Source organism: Oncorhynchus mykiss, chromosome 26 (assembly GCF_057628025.1).
Source record: "Oncorhynchus mykiss isolate SJ-2025 chromosome 26, ASM5762802v1, whole genome shotgun sequence".
Lineage (NCBI taxonomy): Eukaryota > Metazoa > Chordata > Actinopteri > Salmoniformes > Salmonidae > Oncorhynchus > Oncorhynchus mykiss.
This window is the reverse complement of record NC_143047.1, coordinates 12,923,237-12,950,809: the sequence shown is the minus strand read 5'-3', so window position 1 is coordinate 12,950,809 and position 27,573 is coordinate 12,923,237. Positions and strand designations below refer to the sequence as shown.

At 42.7% G+C, this 27,573-nt stretch overlaps 1 long non-coding RNA gene and 1 pseudogene across 2 annotated transcripts in view; both read right to left on the bottom strand.

The window, feature by feature from the left end:
* Positions 1 to 27,573, bottom strand: part of LOC149971375 (uncharacterized) — a 318,492-nt gene that overhangs the window by 215,182 nt on the left and 75,737 nt on the right. The gene's annotated exons all lie outside the window — the stretch shown is intronic.
* Positions 604 to 27,573, bottom strand: part of LOC149971377 (adhesion G protein-coupled receptor G3-like) — a 36,915-nt pseudogene continuing 9,945 nt past the window's right edge. Inside the window, exons 2-10 of the transcript XR_016492404.1 lie at positions 4,914 to 5,042; positions 4,045 to 4,164; positions 3,812 to 3,854; positions 3,612 to 3,712; positions 3,194 to 3,318; positions 2,650 to 2,918; positions 2,326 to 2,416; positions 1,869 to 2,150; positions 604 to 662 (exon numbers count right to left, since the gene is read on the bottom strand). The product of XR_016492404.1 is annotated as an adhesion G protein-coupled receptor G3-like (transcript). The remainder of the gene's footprint in view (positions 663 to 1,868; positions 2,151 to 2,325; positions 2,417 to 2,649; positions 2,919 to 3,193; positions 3,319 to 3,611; positions 3,713 to 3,811; positions 3,855 to 4,044; positions 4,165 to 4,913; positions 5,043 to 27,573) is intronic.

The following is a 27,573-nucleotide window of genomic DNA, read 5'->3' as shown; positions in this document are numbered from 1 at the left end:
TGAGCTTTAGATTCCAAAAAGGCCGATCCCCAAGGCAGGTTATGTTCACCCACTTCTAAAAAAAAAGTTGTGCCCCTGTGTAAATTGTATTTTTCTGTATTTCATTTTCAAAACATTTGCAAAATGTTCTAAAAACATGTATTTTTTACTTAGTCATTACTTGGTATTGTGTGTTGAGGGGTGAGAACAAATATAGATTTAATACATTTTGAATTCAGGCGGTAACACAACAAAATGTGGAATAAGTCAAGGGGTATAAGTACTTTCTGAATGCCGACTTGGGAGAATGACGATCGGCAAAACACAGCTGATCAGTATCAAAAGTAAAAATACAGACTGGCCTGCTACTGTGCCTTTCTAGACCTTATAAAGTGCAGAGAGGAGACCCACAACTGATCCAAATGGAATTAAACATTCAAATCACAGGGCTTTTGCGTCATTATTTAAATGACATGGTCTGTGCAGTTTACAGCCTACAGTAAAATTGTACTCACTTGTACTCTGAAAGCGATGAAAACTGAAAACAATAATGCTTATCTAGGGAGGATATTCTTGATTATCCATAAACAAGAATAATACGGCATCTTTTTGAGTTGCTTGTCTTCACTGTTCTTGCATACGCAATGACACACCTGGCAATGACACACCTGGCAATGACACACCTGGCAATGACACGCAAATACATCATTTACACAAATGACACAATCAAAAAATAAATAATTTTGTAACAATTCAATTCACATCCTGGCAAATATAGTTATGTTATGATAAGGTACCATCTACTTGACTAATATAGGCTTAATGTTATCTCAGCTATCCCAGAGGCTAGGAGGCTATATTCTGTAGGTCTGTTCTGAAAAAAAACAGACATCAACATTATCCAAAATGAAACAGATGGACTTCAAACGGACATTGTCATTCAGAGGATTTTGGATGGCAATCAAAGAAACGGAAAGGCACCAGTTGACAGTTGATCACTCCATCTTACCCTCACGCACAACGGTGAGTGATAGATCGGATAGCCAAACATATTTTATTCTCTTCAGAGACGGGGATGAAAATCATTTGAACCTAATTGATATGTTGGGTATTTGCCTGGGACTATACGCATCAAAAGTGAATATGCATGGAATGTGCGTCACAAAATACAACAAAATGCACAACAAAAAAGTGAAATAAACAGCACAACATTGAAAAGTTAAAAAAATATATGGTATTATGAGCACAGTAAGCTACCTGGAAACACATTTTTATTGTTGTGATTACGCTTTCATTTATGCTTATGTTTGTATGTTAAAAACCTACATACTAAGTATTGTGCAGGTATTAGTAGTAAAAGGTTTAACCATGTTAGTCAGGGACTGGCCTCAGCTGGATGCATCGCCCTTGAAGAAGTTACAGTGGTTGCCGTGGAGACAGATTCTTTCTCTGGCCGAGTTAAAGACCAATAGCGTAGACACAGGAAGAGGCCTGTAGGTTGTAATAAGCATTTTGACTGAATTACAAGATGATACGTCTGTCTTTCTATACAATAGTGACTCACAGTAGTGTAATAGAACAAACTGTACTGTAGGTCCCTGACCATAGACCACGTTACTTGACTGGGTTGTTAATCTGGTATCAGTGCCACAACCAGGACATTACCTACAGTGTTTTATAAAGGCGTGCTTCTACATAGACCAATGTAAATATGTTTTCCATGCCCCTAGATCTATGTACTATTACATTAACATCAGTTAAATTACCATGCTGATATTTATCATCGACTTTGCATCGGAGTGCGCTCCCGCACAAATCGACTACTGTGTTTGTATGTGTACATGTGTTTACCTGCTGTGAATGAGAATAAGGGCTGTTTCTTATCTCACCATGGAGAGAGTTGACAGTGCAGAAGATGTAGAAGGCTGTCTCCTTCAGGGGGCCAAACTGGAAGAGCAGGACCCCCCCAGGAGACCCCCAGGAGCCAGGCCAGACCCAGCAGACTGAGTACTGTCCCCCTGCTCATACTCCTCTCCCTCAGGACAGGACTCTGACGGTGGGCCCTCACCACCTTCACTGTCACAGACCCAAAGCACAGCACGTTCACCACGAATGTCAGCACAAAGTACGAAAAGGACACCGTGGCCAGAGCAGAGTCAGTCAACCAGCACCTACAAACAGAGAGAGAGGGAGAGGGAGAGGGAGAGGGAGAGGGAGAGAAGGGGAGAGTCACAGACACAGTCACGTAGATATAAAGACAGGGACACAGTCAGTCAGTTTTTTTACAGAGAGAAAGAGGGTCATTGGTGATCTGAAAATCCATATAATTATCACGATATTACTTACATTTTAACAACACCACCGTCTTGCTGGTATTTGTTGTATTCTCCATATTTGCCACAAGCGACAATTATGGTAACTGCTACGCCAGGTATTCCTGAAAGAGATTAGGGACGTTTTCATTGAATTGCCCCAGTTGAGTCAAACACCAAGAGACAGCGTAGATACTTTAAGTACATTAATGAAAGCTGAAGAGATCCAGAGATCCCTCCAGCTCAGAGTGGATCAAGCTGGACAATACCATGTGCAGCTGGGTGAAACAGTTTCACTTCTCACTGATCACGCCTAGTCTAATCATACTTGTCTTCACCGTTGACTTACTGCACTCACCCCATCCTACTAGGCCCAGTTTGAGGAGGTATCTGTTGACGTGGATGCTGAAGACCCGGATGATGAGCAAGTAGAGGTGGAAGCCTTCCAGGGAGAACCAGGTGAGGGTGCTCAGCAGGGAGTATTGGGTGGCTGCTGCCATGGCAACACACAGGCCATGGACACCAAGAGAGGCCAGGCTGCCATTGATGAGGAAGGTCAGGTTGAGGCACAACAACGCCGCGCACAGGTGGATGTGGATGCACAGGGAATCATCGGATTTACCCCTTCTGGAGGAAGGGAAGTTAGAATTAAATCTATTGTCAAAATCAACAATATAGCAAATCTCATTGTTATGGCAGTTCCTATCTAGGTTCCTTCTACTAACTCTCTGGGGTCAGGTTACTGTGAAAGCACTGTATGACAACTGCTGATGTAGAAAGGGTACTTTGAATCGCAAAACTTGTTTTTCCAATGAGGATGTTCTGTCTGAGAGGCATTGTGTGTGGTGGCTCGTGGTTTGCATGTCGTGGACATAAGTATTAGTTTGTCGGTAGACTCTGACCTGAGGTGGATGAGGAGGGCCAGACTCAGGAAACAGAAGGATATTCCACAGCCCACCCTGGACAACAACGTCAGCAACCACACAGAGGAGGAACTCAGACTGGCACTAGAGACACTGCCCGGAGACTGCCGTCAACACACGCACACAGTGGCTAGGTCACACTTTGATTGAGTGTCCAATGTTGGGCTTAAATTAGTCCGTATCTTGATATAGCACGATTGAAATGTAAAGGTAATTTCAGATTGATCGGACGTGTAAGTCACTTAGCGTGAATGGAGTCTCCGCGAAACACGGGAACATTGCACTTAAATTTAAATCGTGCCATACCGCAGATCTTCCGCCAATACGATTTGAATCAAGCCCCTAATCAATTGATCGAAAGAATGTTAAAGTGAGGTCACAACACATGATTTCTCACCATGAGCACAGCGAAGAATGAAAGATGGTTACAGGAGCACACTGTTTCATTGTCCTTCTTCTCAGTGACACATCCAGAGGAATTCCAATGTGCAACTTTACCTGTGAAACAAAGAGACACAGCAAAATATTTTCAACATATCATTTTGTTGTATATAGTGCTTCATAAAACTATTTTGTTTAGTTAATAAGTAATACTACCATTTTCACCATCCCAGAACACACATGCTAGTGATTTGTTTTCCTATCAGAGAGAATAGAACCTGATTAGTCCCCTTCTCCTATTCCAATCCACATCATATCATAAACATGAATTTTTGGAGCTGTCAAGCAATTGATAGATTGCAGACAGGTGAAAGAGCAAAAATATGATAAATATTTCAAAAAGAGAGTTTGAGGGTTGATTGTGATGTAAATATGTACTGCTCACTAACCACTGATGCATTCTGGAAGCGGAACATGATATTAATGTTGTTACTGAGGCCTGAGATGTCCTCTCCCACATTGACGGATACCACTCGACTGTTTAGGAGCTCAGTGTTGTTCTCCACCACCTAGTAGGGATCAGAAGAGAGGATATATATATCTATATATATATCAGAGAGGACCACAATTTTCCTCAGAACCATATATACATTTCTATAGGCACTGGGCATGATATTTGAGTCATAACAACAAGCAACAACATATTTCTCAGTAAACTTGTTCTCTTTTATTTGAAGTCAACAGAAGTCAACAGGCTGTATTGTAGTGTATTTTGAGCATAGTGTGACTGGTAGTTAGCATAGTAGCATGACAATGAATAGTGGTAGAGCAGGCAGACGTTTTTGCATTGTAACTTTACATAGGTGACAGAGATACAAGTGGTGGTTGGGTCTTTCCAGGAAACTGCCAACATGCTCAAATGGAGCTACTTTCCATAACAGGCTGACGCAATGCAGTTTGCGTAAGGGCTTTATTCAAGTGCACTCCATCAGTGTATGTTTGTACCAATGTGTTGTCACTACATGATTCACATACAAGAGTTAAATGAGAAAGTATCACAGATGTTTTTCTGTGCTTTTGAGGATGTCCTGAAACTTTCAAAGCAGAATTACTTTCCAATTGCTCCTTAAAAATGCAGTGTATGATATACCATTTTGTAGCTCTGAGTCTCTACTTTTTACCAATGTAAAAAGCCCAAATTCAAATTTTGCTACATAAAACGGAATTCAGGTGGTGAGTCACATATTTCTATATGTGTTATGAGGGCAGGTCTGTTTCATTAGTTATCTCTGAGATGTAGTTGTTACTGTTGTTTTACCGGGAACAGGCTGTCATTCTCAAACCAAAATACTCCCTGGTTAACATCCTCTTTCGTGTCTCCCATAGCATCATTCAAAGCCTCAGTAGGAATCTCCAACCAAATGTCATCCATCTTCTCCAACTCGGCCTGGTGGAGATGGAGAAAGAGTTATAAATGTGGTGACTGGCGATATCCACATTTTGCTTTTGACCTCTCTCTCTTTCCATGTCTCCATTTCGTTGATGCTCACATTATTGGTGGAGGGTAGAGCCATTCTAAACTTTAGCAAATTGTTCTTCTGATGTGATGTCACTGAGCCTTTGAGGCTCTCAAGGGTCACTTTCTGAGGTCCCTGCTTGGTAATGTTGTAAAATGTGCTGTTGTAGGGTAACCAAAAAAATCACACTTCTGAATAATCCAGCCAAAAAAGAACTGCCAAAAAATATGTTTAGTTGTCAGTCAAACATTGATATAGCTCAAATGACTTTACAAATACATTTAAGTCAGGGCCGGCCCTCGGCATAAGTGACATAAGCAACACAATTTTGCTTAGAGCCCCCAAAAGGCTAGGGCCGGCCCTGCTTTCAGTTCAAAGTGGACTAACTTTTTTATGGAACGCAAGTCCTGAACATTCTTTACTGTTTCTTCCTTTCCTTGACATTTTCTGATCAATTCATCAACAGAGGCCAGGTCGTTATTTTTATAGGTCTGTCCAATGTCTTCAGAATCACATTCTCTCACAATGTATGGGGTGTTGGTTGCGACTTTATTCGTAATTATAATAGTAGTTGTCTGACTAGTAGTGGACTGATTCGTCATGCTAATAAAGGTCAGTTGCGCCACACATTTCATTAGAGGCATTTCTTTGCAGTCTTCAATATTTTGCTGCATGATGTTGATGGTGCAGGCTGTAAGTAGAGAACAGGGTATTGGTCAAATCAATTTACACTGAGTAAAAACCACATGCTATATTATGGTTCATGACAATAGAAGGCCAGATAATCTACACATGATTCCTCTTTTGGCAAATGGGTCATGTTTGTGTCCTACATTTAATAACCTGAATTATTTGTATTATTATTTTTATCTTAATTTCAAACAAGGAACACAGACTGAGACCAAGGTCTCTTTTACAGCTGGGCCCTGCGTGTACATGTTTACACATACAGTTTAGGCACAATGATTAAGAAACTACACAAGACAAACAAAACGATCACAAATAACACAAAAAAATACAGCAACAGATTACATTTGCACACAGGTTATTCCCCTAACAGCACAAGAACTTGCATTACCCAAAACAGTTACAAGCAATACAAAAATACAAATCCTCCAATAAATGTTTAAATGGGCAAGGGGTACAAGAGTCTCAAGTTTAAGTTTAGTCTGCAGGCTATTCCATAGGCAAGGAGCGTAACAGGAAAAGGCAGCCTGGGCCTTAAAACTTCTTAAGGATAGGGGGCGGTATTTTCACGTCCGGATGAAAAGTGTGCCCAAAGTAAACTGCCTGCTACTCAGGCCCAGAAGCTAGGATATGCATATAATTGGTAGATTTGGATAGAAAATACTCTAAAGTTTCTAAAACTGTTACAATTATGTCTGAGGACCCCGAGGATAAACCATCCCCCCCCAAAAAACTTCACCGTACCACTGTTTTCAATGGCTAGTACTATAATTATAAGCACAAGTCCACCCAAATTGCAGTTCCTAGGGCTTCCACTGGATGTCAACAGTCTTTAGAAAGAGTTTCAGAATGTTTTTTGGAAAAATGTAGTTTTTCTAGGTGGCTCCCATTTTGGCTGTAGTGTTTCCAAGCGCGTGGAGGAAAGTGCCTTCTTTCTTATCTATCTCCAGTAATAAACATACTATTCTCCGTTTTAAATTGTATCATTTATTTGCGCATTAGGATACCTAAGGCTTGATTATAAACGTTGTTTGACTTGTTTGGAGAAGTTTATTAGTAACTTTTGGGATTAATTTTGCATGCATTTTGATGTAGGGAAACTGGATGGATTATTGATTGAAGCGCGCCAGCTAAACTGAGTTTTTATGGATATATCGAAGGACATTATCTAACAAAAGGACCATTTGTAATGTAACTATGACCTTTTGGAGTGCCAACAGAAGAAGATCTTCAAAGGTAAGGCATATATTATATCGCTATTTCTGACCTTCGTGTCGCAACTCCCTGGTTGAAAATGATTTGTTATTCATTTCTATGCTGGGCGCTGTCCTCAGATAATCGCATGGTTTGCTTTCGCAGTAAAAGCCTTTTTGAAATCTGACACGGCGGCTGGATTAACAAGGAGTTCAGTTTTATTTTGATCTATTGCACTTGTGATTTCATGAAAGTTTAATGTTTACAGTCATTTAAATTGAATTTGGCGCTCTGCCATTTCACCGGATGTTGTCGAAATGGGACGCTAGCGTCCCACTGATCCGCAAAAATATTTATATATGCTTAGGGATATGGTTGGATGATGAACTGTCTTTTAAAATGCATATTGACGAACTTTATAAACAGCAAAAAATCAAGCTAAGCTTCCTCTATAGAAACAGGACATGTTTGTTCTCTACAAATAGAAGACAAATTGTGCAAGCTACTTTTATGTCTGTTATAGATTATGGGGATATTATCTACATGCATGCTACCGCATCAACACTTACATCGCTGGATGCTACTTATCATTGCGCACCTAGGTTTATTACGGTTGCTAGCTACAGAACTCAACACTGTGTTTTATATCAAAATGTGGGTTGGACCTCGTTGTCCGTGACAAGAGAACAACATGCTCTCGTGTTTGTCTCCAAAGCACTTCTGAATAAACTACCTTCTTATTTATCATCACTTATCGATATTAGAATTATAATTCCTAAAACCAGGTCTCAAGCATGGCTTACACTTAATAAATGCAGAGACTTGATTAATTCGAGAACCATCTAAGCTCGTAAGTGCAAGTGTATTTTCAACCAACTTTTTGAACCTATTAAAAATCATAAAATGTGTTTTCTTTGCATTTAAAACCAGTTTTAGCTGTATAAAAGACCCTTGTAATATCTTAAAATCTGTCTCCAATAGTGATAATGCTTGGTCAGCTTTTGAAGCGATAGAGTACATGACAGTGTCATCAGCATATGAATCAGTTTTAAATATAGTTTAAAATATAGAATAAAGTTTAAATATATTAATACAAACATATTACTCAGATTTGCAATAGTGTTTTCAGCAGTTGGACATCAAGGTCGAGAAACTGCACTTTGCTGTAACAAAATTACCTGAATACCCAGACGACAAATCAGGAAGTGTGTAGATTGTTCTCCTTGTGCAGGAAAATGACACCTCTCCTGGGCCAAAATCTATGCACTGCTGGCTATTTCTTATTTCTATTATTACAGTATACAGTGCCTTGCGAAAGTATTCGGCCCCCTTGAACTTTGCGACCTTTTGCCACATTTCAGGCTTCAAACATAAAGATATAAAACTGTATTTTTTTGTGAAGAATCAACAACAAGTGGGACACAATCATGAAGTGGAACGACATTTATTGGATATTTCAAACTTTTTTAACAAATCAAAAACTGAAAAATTGGGCGTGCAAAATTATTTAATTATTTAATTATTAAATACAATCCACGACAATCCACGGCTTTAAACTTCTTCACAACAGTATCTCGGACCTGCCTGGTGTGTTCCTTGTTCTTCATGATGCTCTTTGCGCTTTTAACGGACCTCTGAGACTGTCACAGTGCAGGTGCATTTATACGGAGACTTGATTACACACAGGTGGATTGTATTTATCATCATTAGTCATTTAGGTCAACATTGGATCATTCAGAGATCCTCACTGAACTTCTGGAGAGAGTTTGCTGCACTGAAAGTAAAGGGGCTGAATAATTTTGCACGCCCAATTTTTCAGTTTTTGATTTGTTAAAAAAGTTTGAAATATCCAATAAATGTCGTTCCACTTCATGATTGTGTCCCACTTGTTGTTGATTCTTCACAAAAAATACAGTTTTATATCTTTATGTTTGAAGCCTGAAATGTGGCAAAAGGTCGCAAAGTTCAAGGGGGCCGAATACTTTCGCAAGGCACTGTATATAGCCCTTCGTACATCAGCTGATATCTCAAAGTGCTGTACAGAAACCCAGCCTAAAACCCCAAACAGCAGGCAAAGATTATTTCTGTGCTGTATACAATGCTTTGTAACTATTTAAAAACAACAAATGACCCGTATAAACATGCAGCAAGCTCATTGATGACTACAATGAGCGATTGTTGGCAGTTATCTTGGCCAAAAGCTGTGCAACCAAGGACTAGGCTTCCACAGTGGGATGTCAATAATTGTGTCCATGCCATTTGTCTTTATTTCCTAATCAAATAATATAATCTTAAATTTACAAAGAAAAAATGGTTCTGGAATGTTGAAAATACAATAGCAAGATGTGGAAACCAAATGTATTTTTTGAATTTCAACTTATTTTTGAAGACATAGGGAATTATTTGAGAAAAGGGCAAGGGTGCCAGTATACACTACATGGCCAAAAGAATGTGGACACCTGCTCGTCGAACATCTGATTCCAAAATCATGGACATTAATATGGAGTTGGTCCCCCTTTGCTGCTATAACAGCCTCCACTCTTCTGGGAAGGCTTTCCACTAGATGTTGTAATATTGCTGCTATAACAGCCTCCACTCTTCTGGGAAGGCTTTCCACTAGATGTTGTAACATTGCTGTGGGGACTTGCTTTCATTCAGCCACAAGAGCATTAGTGAAGTCAGGCACTGATGTTGGGCGATTAGGCCTGGCTCGCAGTTGGCATTCCAAATCATCCCGAAGGTGTTCGATGGTGTTGAGGTCAGGGCTTTGGTGCAGTCCAGTCAAGTTCTTCCACAGTTATCTTGACAAATCATTTCTGTATGGACCTAGCTTTGAGCACTGGGGCATTGTCATGCTGAAACAGGTAAGGGCCTTCCCCAAACTGTTGCAACAAAGTCGGGAGCACAGAATTGTCTAGAATGTCATTGTATGCTGTAAGATTTCCCTTCACTGCAATTAAGGGGCCTGTCCCGAACCATGAAAAACAGCCCCAGAACTTTATTCTTCCTCCACCAAACTTTACAGTTGGCACTATCCATTGGGGCAGGTAGTGTTATCCTGACATACGCCAAACCCAGATCCATCCGTCGGACTGCCAGATGGAGAAACGTGATTCATCACTCCAGAAAATGCATTTCAGCATGCTCCAGACTCCAATGGCGATGAGCTTTACACCACTCCAGCTGACTCTTGGCATTGCACGTCGTGATCGTAGGCTTGTGAGCGGCTGTTCGGCCATGGAAACCCATTTCCTGAAGCTTCCGACGAACAGTTCTTGAGCTGACGTTGCTTCCTGAGGCAGTTTGGAACACAGTAGTGGGTGTTGCAAACGAGGAAAGACAATTTTTCCGTGCTACGGGCTTCCGTTCTGTGAGCTTGTGTGGCCTATCACCTCGCAGCTGAGCTGTTGTTGCTCCTAGACGTTTCCACTTCACAGTAACAGCACTTTCAGTTGACTGGGGCAGCTCTAGCAGGGCAGAAATTAGACAAACTGACTTATTGGAAAGGTGACATCCTATGACCGTGACATGTTGAAAGTCACTGAGCTCTCCGTTACGTACCATTCAACTGCCAATGATTGTCTATGGAGATTGCATGGCTGTGTGCTCAATTTTATACACCTGTCAGCAACGGGTGTGGCTGTAATAGACACATCCACTAACTTGAAGGGGTGTCCACATACTTTTGTAGACAGAGTGTATTTGTCCACAACTGTATATGCTGAGAGAATATGACAAGATCAAATTAAGCCTGTTGTTTACTTTCTCACTCATCAATATTCCCAATTCATTCAGGATTATCCGTATTCATGGAGAAGTGTTTAGAAATATTATATTCTAATTTACAATAAAAGTGACTCCAAAATGGCACAACAGATCACAGTGCATTCGGAAAGTGTTCAGACCCATTGACTTTTTCCACAGTTTGTTACGTTACAGACTTATTCTAAAATTGATTAAATAGATTTTTCCCACATCAATCTACACACAATACCCCATAATAACAAAGCAAAATAGGTTTTTAGAGATTTTTGCAAATTTATATAAAATAAAAACTGAAATATATAGTATTCAGACCCTTTACTCAGTACTTTGTTGAAGCGCCTTTGGCAGCAATTACAGCCTCGAGTCTTCTTGGGTATGATACTACAAGCTTGTCACACCTGTATTTAGGTTGTTTCTTCCATTCTTCTCTGCAGATTCTCTCAAGCTCTGTCAGGTTGAATGGGGTGCGTCGCTGCACAGCTATTTTCAGGTCTCTCCAGAGATGTTAGATTGGGTTCAAGTCCGGGCTCTGGCTGGGCCACTCAAGGACATTGAGAGACTTGTCCCGAAGCTACTCCTGCGTTGTCTTGGCTGTGTTCTTAGGGTCATTGTCCAGTTGGAAGGTGAACCTTCTCCCCAGTCTGAGGTCCTGAGCACTCTGAAGTAAGTTTTCATCAAGGATCTCTCTGTATTTTGCTTCGTTCATCTTTCCCTCGATCCTGACTAGTTTCCCAGTCCCTGCCGCTGAAAAACATACCCACAGTATGATGCTGCCACCACCATGCTTCACCGTAGGTATGGTATTTTCCAGGTGATGAGTGGTGCCTCTTTTCCTCCAGACGTGATGCTTGGCATTCAGGTTTCATCAGACCAAAGAATCTTGTTTCTCACAGTCTGAGAGTCCTTTAGGTGCCTTTTGGCAAACTCCAAGCAGGCTGTCATGTGCTTTTTACTGAGGAGTGACTTCCGTCTGGCCACTCTACCATAAAGGCCTGATTGGTGGAGAGCTGCAGAGATGGTTGTCCTTCTGGAAGTCTGGAAGGTTCTCCCATGTCCACAGAGGAACTCTGGAGCTCTGTCAGAGTGACCATCGGGTTCTTGGTCACCTCCCTGGATCATTCCATTTAAGAATGATGGAGGCCACTGTATTCTTGGGGAAATTCAATGCTGCAGAAATTGTAGATTGATGAGAATTTGTTCAAATGCAATCCATTTTAGAATAAGGCTGTAACGTAACAAAATGTGGAAAAAGTGAAGTGGTCTGAATACTCTCCGAATGCACTATATGAGTGAATTTGTCTAAATACTTTTGATCCCTTGAAATGGGGGGGGACTATGTACAAAAAGTGCAGTCATTTCTGAATGGTTCACCTTATATGGATGAAAATACCCTCAAATTAAAACTGACAGTATGCACTTTAACGTCATAGAGTCATTGTATCATAGTCATTTTACTAAAGTGCTGGAGTACAGAGCTAAAACAACACAAAGAGTGTCATTCTCCCCAATAATTTTGGAGCTCACTGTATTTTCATGTTATGGTCTTGAGAAGGCTGGCTGAATTCTGGCACAGAGTACGTTCTTCCATCTCAGCATGTCTATGAAGATTATCCCTTCTCCCTGTTTTTGTTCGTATGGAAATGGAGTGAGACTGTTGTCAAAGGAAACTATGTAACCTAGTATTTATAGTGGTTAAGAAATGTATTGCCATTAATTGGAAGGTTGGTTATTCTCCCACAATGTCACAATGGATGACAGGAATGTCAAGTTATGTCTCACTAGATTTGATTTATTACAAGATGAAGGGTATACTGGGCAACTTTCATAAAGTCTGGATGCCTTATATGGAATACAGTTTGACAAAAGGAGTATTTTTTGTTTATTTCATTTTTAAAACTTTTGTTTCCAAAAAGTGGGAAGGAAATTGTGTTGGGAGAGGGTAGAGTTCTTGACTGGACTGGTGGTGGTTGGGTGTGCAGGCGGCTCGGGCTGGCTGGATGGACTGGTGGAAATTTGATATAGAGAATGTCTTAATAAAGACTTTTTCAACAAGGGTTGTTCATTTGTTAGGTTATTGGTTAAAGGTGCAACCCAATATTATTGAATTACCTTTGATGTAGTTTAGTCTTATCAATCACTTAAACATATTTAATAATGATTGCTTACCTAGCTTGATGATTATGGGATTTTTTTTTGCTTACTTGTTGTTGTTCCAAATAGAGACATCTAGAAGGGCCATGGGTCATATTAGATTGTGTACAAATGCAGGAAATGAGCTTTGGATGCCCTAAAAAAGTCTGACCCCGTGATTGATTGAATCCAGAAACAACCGTAATTTAAACCTGAAAAGAGAGACAGAAATAGCCTTTCCCTGATGGCATCCCTGTGTGTGTTACGTAATACACAAAGAGGCTAAATTGGGTCCACATATCAGCGAGCGGTGCCTCCATAATCCAATTCCGCCACGTCATTCCACAGCTGTGCTGTTTTAGAAAGACATTTATGGAAGTGCTGGCGGCTCTCTGCTTTCCTCTCCAACACAGAAATAGCCAGTCGGTTGAGAACACCCCCTCAGGGCACACTTCTCCACCATCACACCATTATCCACACACACACACATAGGGAGCGAGAGAGAGCGAGAGCGAACGAGAGAGAGAGAGATAGAGAGATTGAGTTTTAAATCATCTTTATTGGGTCTGGGAACCCACAACACAATAAACACTCATACAAAACCATAGTTACACAAATTAAAAACACAAAACCAAATCCTCCTACACCGTAACTAAACACAACAGCCTCTGAATACCCCATATACTCATTAACAGATCAATATTGTTAACCAGTTTGTAATAGGCAAACTCAACCCTCAGTCTCACTGCCAACATTCCCTCCAGCATTCCCATCACATGCACAGACCCCTGTCCCCGAATACTGTTCTTTCGGGTCTTCCATATTGCTAATTTAGCTGCCCCTAACACAAAATTAAGCAAAATATCTACACCCCTTCGACTAAACCTGTACTTTAGCCCAAATATAAACAATTGGGAAGAGAATACCTCTCCCAAATCTGAGAACCAAGAAGTGATCAGGTCAATCATCCCCACCAACCTGGGACACTGTAAGAACAGATGTGCCAGAGTTTCAGACTCAGTACAGAATGGACACCCTTCCCCAACTGTCGGATCCAGGTGTACCAGATCCATATGGGCTCCATGTATTATCCTCCATTGGAGGTCAGCTGTCGTCTTTTCAATAGGCAGTTTGGGGATGCATCTAGACCCAACACAACCGCCCACCTTGTCGATTTTACCCCTTCCAGGGAAGAGGCATGGGACACTTTTACACAAATTTTGTACATGGCCTTCTTTCCCACCTCCTTGAACTACCCCAGCTCCGGGGTATCGAAGGAAAGCAGAATTCCCAAGTCCTCCTCGAATGACCCCGCCGCAGCGGGGAACACATAATCTGGTCCCTCCTTCCACCGATCAGAATTGGAAGTGTCAGTCACGTACTGCAGATGAAATACTGGCGAGGAATCCCAGACCTCAGTGACAACCTTCCTCAGTAGGTAAGATGACCGGATCCCCGCTCTTTCTCCCAGCTCCTCCAACGATCTGCTCCTGCTCCGCATCAGATGACTGTCGGGACGTTGTATTAGTTAATGTGACGACTGTTGCTCATCGAATGATTACAAGTTTCTAATTGCGTGATTCAGTTAATCAAGCAATTATTAACTCATTAACCTGGGGCACCATGGGAAAACTAGTCACGTAGTCTTCTCTGTGAATTCTTTACTCACAGGTTTTATACCCTTCAGAAGTGGGCGTAACCGCCTTTAGGGCAATTCTCTGGGCGGACCAAGTTAATGAGGGCAAGGTCTAGATTTCACTCAAATCCAATTTTAGGCAACTTAACATTTCATCTTTACCAAACAATCCCTTTGATTTGGACATTTTCCACACAACGTACAATGTATAAACATCAAACATATACTAGGAAAACTCTTCACGTTACAATGTTTTTGTAAGAACGTCATCTATTAACCTTTAATAACAAAACAAAAATGACATACATTTTCATACTTCATCTATCGTCATGACCACCATTGTGGCTGACGGAAACCATTGTTCCAACGTCCCTTTATTTCATGTTTAATGTTCTGAGGCTGGTTCTCCATAGTAACAGGACAAAGGAATTTGTCTGTGGCCTGAGATTTACCAGGGGCGTGAGGGGTCATAAAACCCCCCACATCTTCAGACCCCTAGATCTTTCCTCCTCTGTTGGGGATGAGAGATAATCTGTAGGGTTGTGGTCTCCTGTAACCTGACCAAGTCAGGACAGTCATGACATGACCCAGCTTAGTACATCCCACACCTAACAGGCATGAACGTAGGCTGGCTGAACCCAGAGCATGGGACTGGATGGCAGTGTTGTAAAAAATAGGCTCCTCAAAAAGCCACATCCCTGGTGGCGTGCCGGCCTTACGGGACTTGACAAGAACTCTCCAAGCTGGCATAACAGATTCATAAAATGGAGTTTCTACAGGATTGAGGTCAGGGCTTTGTGATGGCCCCTTCAGTACCTTGAGTTGGTTGTCCTCAAGCCATTATCCACAACTTTGAAAGTATGCTTGGGGTCATTGTCCATTTGGAAGACCCATTTGCGACCAAGCTTTAACTTCCTGACTTACAGTGCCTTGCGAAAGTATTCGGCCCCCTTGAACTTTGCGACCTTTTGCCACATTTCAGGCTTCAAACATAAAGATATAAAACTGTATTTTTTGTGAAGAATCAACAACAAGTGGGACACAATCATGAAGTGGAACGACATTTATTGGATATTTAAAACCTTTTTAACAAATCAAAAACTGAAAAATTGGGCGTGCAAAATTATTCAGCCCCTTTACTTTCAGTGCAGCAAACTCTCTCCAGAAGTTCAGTGAGGATCTCTGAATGATCCAATGTTGACCTAAATGACTAATGATGATAAATACAATCCACCTGTGTGTAATCAAGTCTCCGTATAAATGCACCTGCACTGTGACAGTCTCAGAGGTCCGTTAAAAGCGCAGAGAGCATCATGAAGAACAAGGAACACACCAGGCAGGTCCGAGATACTGTTGTGAAGAAGTTTAAAGCCGTGGATTGTCGTGGATTGTATTTATCATCATTAGTCATTTAGGTCAACATTGGATCTTTCAGAGATGACTAATGACTAATGATGATAAATACAATCCACCTGTGTGTAATCAAGTCTCCGTATAAATGCACCTGCACTGTGACAGTCTCAGAGGTCCGTTAAAAGCGCAGAGAGCATCATGAAGAACAAGGAACACACCAGGCAGGTCCGAGATACTGTTGTGAAGAAGTTTAAAGCCGGATTTGGATACAAAAAGATTTCCCAAGCTTTAAACATCCCAAGGAGCACTGTGCAAGCGATAATATTGAAATGGAAGGAGTATCAGACGACTGCAAATCTACCAAGACCTGGCCGTCCCTCTAAACTTTCAGCTCATACAAGGAGAAGACTGATCAGAGATGCAGCCAAGAGGCCCATGATCACTCCGGATGAACTGCAGAGATCTACAGCTGCGGTGGGAGACTCTGTCCATAGGACAACAATCAGTCGTATATTGCACAAATCTGGCCTTTATGGAAAAGTGGCAAGAAGAAAGCCATTTCTTAAAGATATCCATAGAAAGTGTCGCTTAAAGTTTGCCACAAGCCACCTGGGAGACACACCAAACGTGGAAGAAGGTGCTCTGGTCAGATGAAACCAAAATTGAACTTTTTGGCAACAATGCAAAACGTTATGTTTGGCGTAAAAGCAACACAGCTGAACACACCATCCCCACTGTCAAACATGGTGGTGGCAGCATCATGGTTTGGGCCTGCTTTTTTTCAGCAGGGACAGGGAAGATGGTTAAAATTGATGGGAAGATGGATGGAGCCAAATACTGGACCATTCTGGAAGAAAACCTGATGGAGTCTGCAAAAGACCTGAGACTGGGACGGAGATTTGTCTTCCAACAAGACAATGATCCAAAACATAAAGCAAAATCTACAATGGAATGGTTCAAAAATAAACATATCCAGGTGTTAGAATGGCCAAGTCAAAGTCCAGATCTGAATCAAATCGAGAATCTGTGGAAAGAACAGAAAACTGCTGTTCACAAATGCTCTCCATCCAACCTCACTGAGCTCGTGCTGTTTTGCAAGGAGGAATGGGAAAAAATTTCAGTCTCTCGATGTGCAAAACTGATAGAGACATACCCCAAGCGACTTACAGCTGTAATCGCAGCAAAAGGTGGCGCTACAAAGTATTAACTTAAGGGGGCTGAATAATTTTGCACGCCCAATTTTTCAGTTTTTGATTTGTTAAAAAAAATTTAAATATCCAATAAATGTCGTTCCACTTCATGATTGTGTCCCACTTGTTGTTGATTCTTCACAAAAAAATACAGTTTTATATCTTTATGTTTGAAGCCTGAAATGTGGCAAAAGGTCACAAAGTTCAAGGGGGCCGAATACTTTCGCAAGGCACTGTATGTCTTCAGATGTTGCTTCAATATATCCACATAATTCTCTTTCTAATGCCAGCTATTTTGTGAAGTGCACCAGTCCCTCCTGCAGCAAAGCACCCACACAACATGATGCTGCCACCCCCGTGCTGTCACGTTCGTCATAAAGAGGAGACCAAGGTGCAGTGTGGTAATTAAAGAGAGAACACTGAATAGAACTAAGCAAAACGAACCGTGAAGCAATATGGCTAGTGCAGAACAGGCAACTAACCATAGGATATAACCCACAAAATCAAAATGGAAAATGGCAACCTAAATAGGATCCCCAATCAGAGTCAACGATAAACAGCTGCCTCTGATTGGGAACCAATTCAGGCCACCATAGACCTACATTTACCTAGACAAACCAAAACCCCATAGATGTACAAAAAACCCTAGACAAGACAAAAACACACATACCACCCTCGTCACACCCTGACCTAACCAAAATAATAAAGAAAACAAAGATAACTAAGGTCAGGGCGTGACAGTACCCCCCCCCCCCCCCAAAGGTACCTAAACCTAAACCTAAATGGGAGGGTCTGGGTGGGCATCTAACCTCAGTGGCGGCTCTGGTTCTGGACGGCGCCCCCCTTTACACTGAGTCCGCTCTTTTAGCACTGATCCGTGGATCATCGTCGCAGGCTGTGGACCCTCGCTGCGTGGATCATCGCCGGATGTTCTGAACTGGGGACCATCGCTGGAGACCAAGGACAGGGGACCGTCGCTGGAGATCCCGGACTGTGGCCCGTCTCTGGAGACCCCGGACTGTGGCCCGTCGCTGGAGACCCAGGACTCTGGCCTGTCGCTGGAGGCTCTGGACTGTGGCCCGTCGTTTGAGGTTCCGGACTGTGGCCCGTCGTTGGAGGTTCCGGTCTGTTGACTGTCGCCAGACTCTCTGGACTGGGTACTGTTGCCGGACGCTCTGGACTGGGTACTGGACGCTCTGGACTGCCGAGGTGCACACTCGGCCTGGTGTGTGGTGCCGGCACTGGTGGTATCCGGCTGGGGACACGCACCTCAGGGCGAGTGCGAGGAGCAGGAACAGGGTGTACTAGACCCAGGAGGCGTACTGGAAACCAGGTGCGTGGTGCCGGGCACTGGTGGATACCGGGCTGGTGACACGCACCTCAGGGCGAGTGCGGGGAGGAGGAACAGGGCGTACTGGACTGCCGAGGCGCACTGTAGGCCTGGTGCGTGGTGCCGGGCACTGGTGGATACTGGGCTGGTGACACGCACCTCAGGGCGAGTGCGGGGAGGAGGAACAGGGCGTACTGGACTGCTGAGGCACACTTTAGGCCTGGTGCGTGGTGCCGGAAATGGTGGTACTGGGCTGGTGACACACACCTCAGGGCGAGTGCGGGGAGGAGGAACAGGGCGTACTGGACCCTGGAGGCGCACTGGAAGCCTGGTGCTTGGTGTCGGCACTGGTGGTACTGGGCTGATGACACACACCTCAGGGCGAGTGCGGGGAGGAGGAACAGGACGTACTGGACTGTGGAGGCGTACTGGAGGTCTGGAGTGTAGAGCTGACACAACCCGTCCTCGCTGGATGTTTATTTACGACCTGCAAATGGGGCGCGGGCACAGGACGTACTGGGCTGTGTAGACTCACCGGAGACACAATACGCAAAGCCGGCGCAGGATATCCTGGTCCAAGGAGGTACACTGGAGACCAGGAGCCCTGAGCCGGCACCCTCCATCCTGGCTGGATGCCCATTCTAGCCCGGCCAATGCGAGGAGCTGGAATAGAGCACACCGGCCTAGAATAGAGCACTGGAGACACCGTGCGCTCCACTGCATAACACGGTGCCTGACCAGTAACACGCTCCCCACAGTAAGCACGAGGAGTTGGCTCAGGTCTCCAAACTGACTCATGCAATCTCCTCGTGTGCCCCCCCCACCCCAAAAAAAATCTTGGGGCTGCCTCTCGGGCTTCCGTGCCAGCCGTGTACCCTCATATCGACGCCGTTCCTCCTGTGCTATCACCACCTGCTTCCATGGCAGGGTCTTGTCCCCTGCCATTACCTCCTCCCAGGTCCAGGATGGCCTCCACTCCTCTTTCTCCCGGGTCCAAGATGTCCACTCCTCTTTGGCATGCTGCATGGTCCTTTTTTGGTGGGTTGTTCTGTCACCGTCGTCATAAAGAGGAGACCAAATCGCAGCGTGGGAAGCGAGCATAATTCTTTAATTAAAGAGAGAACACTGAACAAAACTAAACAAAACAACAAAAAGAACCATGACGCAATATGGCTAGTGCAGAACAGGCAACTAAACATAGGATATAACCCACAAAACCAAAATGGAAAATGGCAACCTAAATAGGATCCCCAATCAGAGACAACGATAAACAGCTGCCTCTGATTTGGAACCAATTCAGGCCACCATAGACCTACATTTACCTAGACAAACCAAAACCCCATAGATGTACAAATAACCATAGACGAGCCAAAACACACATACCACCCTCGTCACATCCTGACCTAACCAAAATAAATAAATAAAAACAAAGATAACTAAGGTCAGAGCGTGACATGTGCTTCAAGGTTGGGATGGTGTTCTTCGCCTTGCAAGCATCCCCCTTTTTCCTCCAAACTTAATTATGGTCATTATGGCCAAACAGTTCTATCTTTGTTTTATCAGACCAGAGGACATTTCTCCAAAAAGTACGATCTTTGTCCCCATGTGCAGTTGCAATCCGTAGCCTGACTTTTTTTATGGCGGTTTTGGAGCAGTGGCTTCTTCCTTGCTGAGCAGCCTTTCAGGTTATGTCGATATAGGACTTGTTTTAATGTGGCTATAGATACTTTTGTACCTGTTTCCTCCAGCATCCTCCAGAACAAGGTTCTTTGCTGTTGTTCTGGGATTGATTTGCACTTTTCACACCAAAGTACCTTCATCCTTAGTAGACAGAACACGTCTCCTTCCTGAGTGGTATGACGGCTGCATGGTCCCATGGTGTTTATACTTGCGTACTATTGTTTGTACAGATGAACTTGGTACCTTCAGGCGTTTGGGAATTGCTCCCAAGGATGAACCAGACTTTTGGAGGACTTGGCTGATTTCTTTAGATTTTCCCATGATGTCAAGCATAGAGGTACTGAGTTTGAAGGTTAGCCTTGAAATACATCCACAGGTACACCTCCAATTGACTCAAACAATGTCAATTAGCCTATCGGAAGCTTCTTAATGCGTGACATAATTTTCTGGAATTTTCCAAGCTGTTTAAAGACACAGTCAACTTAGTGTATGTAAACTTCTGACCCACTGGAATTGTGATACAGTGAATTATAAGTGAAATAATTGTCTGTAAACAATTGTTGGAAAAATTATTTGTATCATGCACAAAGTAGATGTCCTAACCGACTTGCCAAAACTATAGTTTGTTAACAAGACATTTGTGGAGTGGTTGAAAAACAAGTTTTAATGACGCCAACCTAAGTGTATGTACATTTTCGACTTCAACTGTAGATGGCCCGTTAGTGGATGTTGGGTTTTGTAAAACTATAACTAATCTTTTGTTCCCCCCACACCTGTGATTCACCAGATTTGCTGATTCTCACTGCATATCCTTTTCAAATGAGTGACACGGCTATGACTGTTTAGTCTCTACGTGTGTGCTTTCTCCACGTCTCCACCCCTTTCCACCTGACAGGTGAGGTCTTTAGGTGCAGACTGTGAAGTCAAGAGAGAGAAATTTGATGAGTGGTGTCTGTTGAGATAGAAAGCAGAAACTTGTTAAGGAAGAAACTGTTCCAGTGTTGGTTAGCATTACCCTCTAGTGGTGTGTCAAGGCAAGTGCATAGGGAGTGTCAGTGTGATGACTAGCATGACCACCTCTGCAGGCAAACAAGATAAACAACAATGCTACTGATTGGATTCCCTTGTGGAATTTATTTTGCTGACAACTTAAATCAAGTTGAACTTATTTTAGACCACCTCTGTGTGGTCTAATAAACATTTGTCTTAGTAGAACACTCCCTATTCTACATATGTAGTGTACACTGCCACGTTGTTTCAATGTGAATAAATACACACACTACTGTATTTTTTACTCCACCTACACCATCTTCTCCAGGAATAATGAGTGTTTAGACATTGTCAATGTGATCCCCTAGTTTTATTCCTGAAAAGGATTCCTGCATTGGCCAGGATTCGACCACGGTCCTTCTGGGTTTGAAAGTGCTCCAACTTGCCATTAGAAAAGTGTAGCAAGGTCATTGATGGCTACAAGAAGCGTATGTCTGCAGTTATCTTGGCCAAAGGCTGTGCAACCAAGTACTAGCTCCGATGTGGAAATCATTTTGTCCATGCCTTTTCGTGTTATTATCTAAACTAAGATTGTGATCTTAAATTTACAAAGAATAAAATAGGTTCTGCAGTGTTGAAAATCCAATAACAAGGTGTGATGACCCAAAGATAATTTGTATTTATGTTGTTTACTTCTTTTAGGAGAAATAGGGAATTATTAAAGAAAATTGCAATGGTGCCCATACAGTTGGCCGAAACTGTTATACATATTTATTGTGTTCCCGCCTCAAACATATTTCCAAAAATACATGGGTATGCAAAGTGTGTATTTGCATTCTATAGGGTAGAAGGGAAGGATGGCTGTGCTGTGGAAGTGAATTGCCCCTATCCCGGACCCTCAACTGTTTGTAAACTTCTGCTCTGGTAGGAAGCGGTGGGCTAAAGGGGTCGGAGTTCACTAGTGTCTCACTGCAGTTGAGAAAAGCGTCCGCTAAATGATCATGGGAATAAGGGTGCTGGTGGTGGGGGGCTCTGGCTCTGCACACTGGACAGGACAGGGAAGCTCAACAAAGGACTGTGGTGGGATTTATGACTGTGTTTAGCAGGCCTGTATCTGTCTACTCTACTCTCTCTGCTCGCATTTCCTCAAGTGTCATCAGAGGTCTTTCAGACTGGACCTAATTGTACCCACAGATAGAGAGTCCAGTTTTAAGAATAACACCCTTCCCTTACCCCTAGTCCTTACCTGTTTGTCCTGACCATCCCCTCTGTGGCCTTCGGTCATCCCTCTAGTCTAGACAGATGACAGAACTGCTGGTCAGAACGCATAGTATAGGGCTACAGGTGACGGATATTTTCACGATTGCCACTTATACATCTGCAGGTGATAGTACCTAGTGAAACGACTCGCTGGTCCAGGTTTGCTGTTTATCATAAGGGTGAAGTTCCTCAGGTTGAATTGCTTCATTGTCACAGCAGCAAGGGAAACCATGTCAGGACTCTTAATAGTCTGCTGTTTCCACCCTGACAGTGGACCAGCCTCTCCTTGTCTCTGCAGTGCTGGGCTGCTGTCTCCTGTTGTCCTCTCTGTTCATGGGGAGGGGGGGGGGGGGCATGGAGGTGGCCCCAGGGTGTGGTGAGGCTCACTCAGCAGTCCCAGTGTTCTCTTTTCAGGAGCACACACACACACACACACACACAGACACATACACATACACTAATGGGCAATAATGGACACTCAAATTCACTTCAGTGCACATGTCTAAACACACAGACACATCGTGAGCAATATTCAGTCCTCATCCGACAGACCTATCATTAAGCTCTTAAAGGCTGATTAGTGCTAGGAGGGTTCCAAGAGACAGAGAGAGGGAGAGAAATATAGAGACAGAGATGTGGACACGCATGCTGATGATGGCCTCCACATTCTTGCCAGTTGTCATGACGACACTGCACTGCCTCCTTGGCCTAGCTGCATGCCGTAGGATGTGAGTGTGTGTGTGTGTGTGTGTGTGTCAGGGTGAGAGGAAGTGCCTGGCTGCATGAGAGACACTGTGTTTGTTCTACGAGGGTCTGCTGGTTGGAATGTTAAACTGAGCACTGAGCAGCACTGTTTCTGGTCTTTCATGGTGCAGACGAGTGTTGGTGTTCTTATGAAAGAAGTCACATCCTTCGCCTGAGCTGATACAGAGACAGAGAGAGAGTGTGAAGGGAAGGAGGTGAATGAAAGGGAGATGAGAGGAGAAGGAGGGGATGAGAGAGGCAGATGTAGCTGGGGTTGAAAGGAAATCCTGGCTTCAGCATAAAGCTGGTTGGCCTCCACCTCTCTTCCTGTCGGTTAGTAGAGGCTATATGTCGTTTGTCACGTTCACCTCTAGGAGGTGTGTGTGTGTGTGTGTGCGCTTGCCTTCCCAGCAAAATGTGAGAAATATTAACTATCCAATAAAGAGAAACGTTACCACGAAACAACTCTCTCTCTCTCTCTCTCTCTCTCTCTCTCTCTCTCTCTCTCTCTCTCTCTCTCTCTCTCTCTCTCTCTCTCTCTCTCTCTCTCTCTCTCTCTCTCTCTCTCTCTCTCTCTCTCTCTCTCTCTCTCTCTCTCTCTCTCTCTCTCTCTCTCTCTCTCTCTCTCTCTCTCTCTCTAATTCAGATTGCTTTATTGTCATGAAATACAATTTGTAATATTCATAGAGTATTGAGTATACACTCATAGAAATAAAAGTGCTATCTACAACCTAAAAGGGTTCTTCGGCTGTCCCCATAGGATAACCCTTTTGAGTTCCATGTAGAAACTTCTACATGGAACCCAAACAAGTTCTACCTTGAACCAAATAGGGTTCTACCTGGAGCCAAAAAGGGTTCTCCTATGGGGACAGCCGAAGAACACTTTTGGAACCCTTTTTTCTAAGAGTGTAGTGGTACAGCATTTCAGTATATATAGTACAATGCAATGAAGTTAATGAAATACAGTTAATTTCAGTAGTAGTAATAATAATAATAGTAATAATAGTACATATAATAATGTATACAGGTACAACACTACTGCTGTTGTATTGTGAAATCTTCAGTCGATACATTTAATTAAAGAAAAAGATTATGAAAAGAAAAAATAGCTTGCAAATAAACCCAAAAAATGTACATGTATTACTTGTAAGTTATATACAATGTAAACACTTTAAGGAATGAATGGTCATGGGATGTCCCTCAGGCTATGGCAATCATATGCATATCTGGCAGTAATATTTGCAGCTTCTCCCTCAACCTGAATAATTCCCAGCTTTACGTCATTAGTAAATGCACAGAAGTTGGGATTTGACTGAGATATTTTCTTGAAAAAATATGATCTTATCTGGGAGTATTTCTCACATTAGAGGAAAAAGTGCATCTCTGTCTCTACCTCCCCTGTCGTACAGTGACCACATAAACGCTCCTCTTTGGGTAGCTATGTCTTTTTGTGTCTTTCTTTTTCTACAGCCAATTGGTGGTCACTGAGCTATTTGGTCAGGATCTGTGTCTGCTTTAGATCTCTGACTGAGTAAAATATATTTTGCCAATTTGTATTCTCTTTTTGAGGGCAAAATATACATTTTGTTAATTCTATGTTTTTGTTTCATTTTACCAATTTGTCAAACAGGAGGTTTTCATTTTTGTAACAATTTGATTGATTTCCTTTTGTGTTTGGATAATATGGTTGTTTAGTGTTTTTAACAGCTGACATAGCGGACTCTTTTCAGGGTTCAGCTCTTGGGTTTCCAGTGCTTTGAATTATAAGGATGCATTATTTGGCACTGTCTTTTAGATATTTAGGATCATTCTGCCAAATTCTGTATGTCGATTTTCAATTGGGTTTTTCTTCCATTGCTTATAATCGCAGGTTGCAGGTTGGATCCCAAACCTTGCTTCCATATAGAGCACTATTGAATATTTTGGAATATTTCTTTTTGAGAATTTTCTTCTTATGGAGTAAAATGCTTTGCAGGCTTTCACTGCCAGACCAAATTCACCAGAGGCACATATTTTCTTTTAGTCCCAGATAGTTTGGGCATGTTCAACCATGGTATTTCCTCATTTGAAGAAGTGTCTGCTGATCTGATTCCTGGCCTTTTTCTGGGAGATCACGACTTTGGTTTTCTGAAAGTTGATGTTGATTGCCCAGTTGATGCTGTATTCCCAAAGAATGTTACGTTGTTCCTGTAGGCCTCGCTCTGTTGGTGCTCTCTCTCTCTCTCTCTCTCTTTCTCTCTCTCTTTCTCTTTCTCTTTCTCTTTCTCTTTCTCTTTCTCTTTCTCTTTCTCCAGAATCATATTTGTCACCTGATTACAATCTGAGGGAAAATCCCCAGAAGAGTCTGCCTGTTCTTTGACAGTGCACTGCTCTTCTCTGCAGGAAGTTGTTTTCAGCCTGTCACTGTCTGAATTGGCCTGTATCTCCATGGGATGTATCTCTCAGGTTTCATTTGGGGATGATCATCCCTTTTGTAGACCGTTTTTAACACCCCTCGACATTGTCTGTGGTGCAAAGTGCAGTAAACAGGTCTCACTCCTGCTAAATATTTGGACTCTGAGGTCAGCGTGACTTTGAGCAGAAATAGGAGACTTGGGTATGGGTAAACAGGAAAATGTGAACACTTGATTAAGGACATATTTTCCCTCTTCCTAGTGGAGGCTTTGGATCTGATAGAGAGTTTGGTTAGTTTATTGAAGTCCTTATTCTTAAGTGGCATTTAGTGGCTTTTTTGACTCATTGGGTTCTAGTATTTTATTTTTCTCCATTTCCACAGTGAATGTATCCAAATACAGGCTTTAACCTTTCTTTCCCTGTACATACCCTATTTTATCCTAAGTCCTGGTTATTTCCATAGAACCAAATACTAATGTGATGAACGAGATTGTGAAGAGACCGGAAAGGGCAGGATGCATTCTTTAGCTCCTCCACCCCCTGACAGTCAGCAGACCACACATCTCTCAGTTAAATAAAGCTTGCGGCTGCTGCCAAGGTTATGCTTCAAGGTTCTACTGTGCAATAAGAGACTTCAACTCCTATTGAGTCCTTTAATTAGATGTTTTTGACGTTAGAAACTAAAGTTCATTTAATCTATTTCTCCAGGGGCACCTTCCATGTCCTCTAGGCATAGAGAGTTGCCCTAGCAGCCAGGTTAGTTAAGTCTCAGGCCAAAGCCTCCTCAGTCCTCAGTCTGTGTAACTTATTTTCTATGTTTTCTGCTTAGGGTCAGGAACCTTCAGTCACTCCCTAGCGTGGAGGGTGCGTTTCTGGATTGTGTTAGTTAGTTGATGCTGTCATATAACCTGCTCCTCACCTGCATAACACCAGGACACTGGAGAAGCCAAAGGTCCATCACTGAGCCTTCCCTGGTATGTGGGCTCCATAAGCAAATCAATCAAGATGATGGATAAAATACTGCAAGGTGAAATAGGGCTCACCTATTCCTTTTCAGTGGAAAATGTCATAGAAATGTGTACCAGGAATTACATAGTACTAAAGAAGGAATACATATCAGGCATGTTTTTTTTGGTGATGACATTGTCCCCATCTCTTTCTGTGCAGCTGTGTGTCTTAGCTGTGTCGTGCTGCTCCAAACTCTGAACTTCTGATGGCAGTGAGGTGGAGGACGTTATTGTCACTCAGGGACACGGGGACTCTTGACTGGCAGATGGTGCCTCTCTGAATCTGGGCTACTGCATTAGCTCTGGCACATGCTACTCAGCACTGTGGGTTTGTATGTTCCTCTTTAAATTCAGGCATTCAGTTGGATAACGATGGATATAAGTGACAGAGACATACTGTAGTCATTCCCTGTTAGTGATTTATACCAGGGTTCCCCAACTGGCAGACCACGGGTGATTTAAGTAAAAAACAAGTAAAGAAGTAAAAAAAAAAACATTTTGGGGACATAAAAGACGGTATAAACACCAGGAAATAATCTCCAAGTGATTTTAATCTGGGGAATCTGATCCCAAGTATCCCCACGCATAATAGAGAGACACGTGATCATATACAGATGTCAGCGAGGTTTGAAATTGTTATATTTTTGTCAAATATTTAATGTGTTTGGCCTTCCTGCGGTCAATTTGCAGTCTACAAATGATTTGTAATTATGTTCCAGACCCCCGACCATCCGCTCAAGAACAAATCGGCCTCCGGCTGAATCTAGATTTATACATTCCATATTAACAGGTAATGAGAATACAACAACACTGGTAAGTTATAACAAAATAGGGAAAAAGAGGACCCGCTCCTGATCTTTCTTGGCTTTGAGTCAGAACTGGGATAATCTGGTTCTACTCTGAAATAGATGTGTTCCACTAACTAAACTGTTTTTCCCTGTGTATTCCAGGGAATACAGGGTCTTTCCCTCTAGTCTCCTCTCTGGGATACACTGACAGAATAACGTTCTCTCTGTGGACCTACTTGGAGCAGCCTCCTCTTCCAGCCCTCAGGAAGTTAAATAGAGTTTCCTCTCCTGAGTGGACACTTAAAGATGCTCT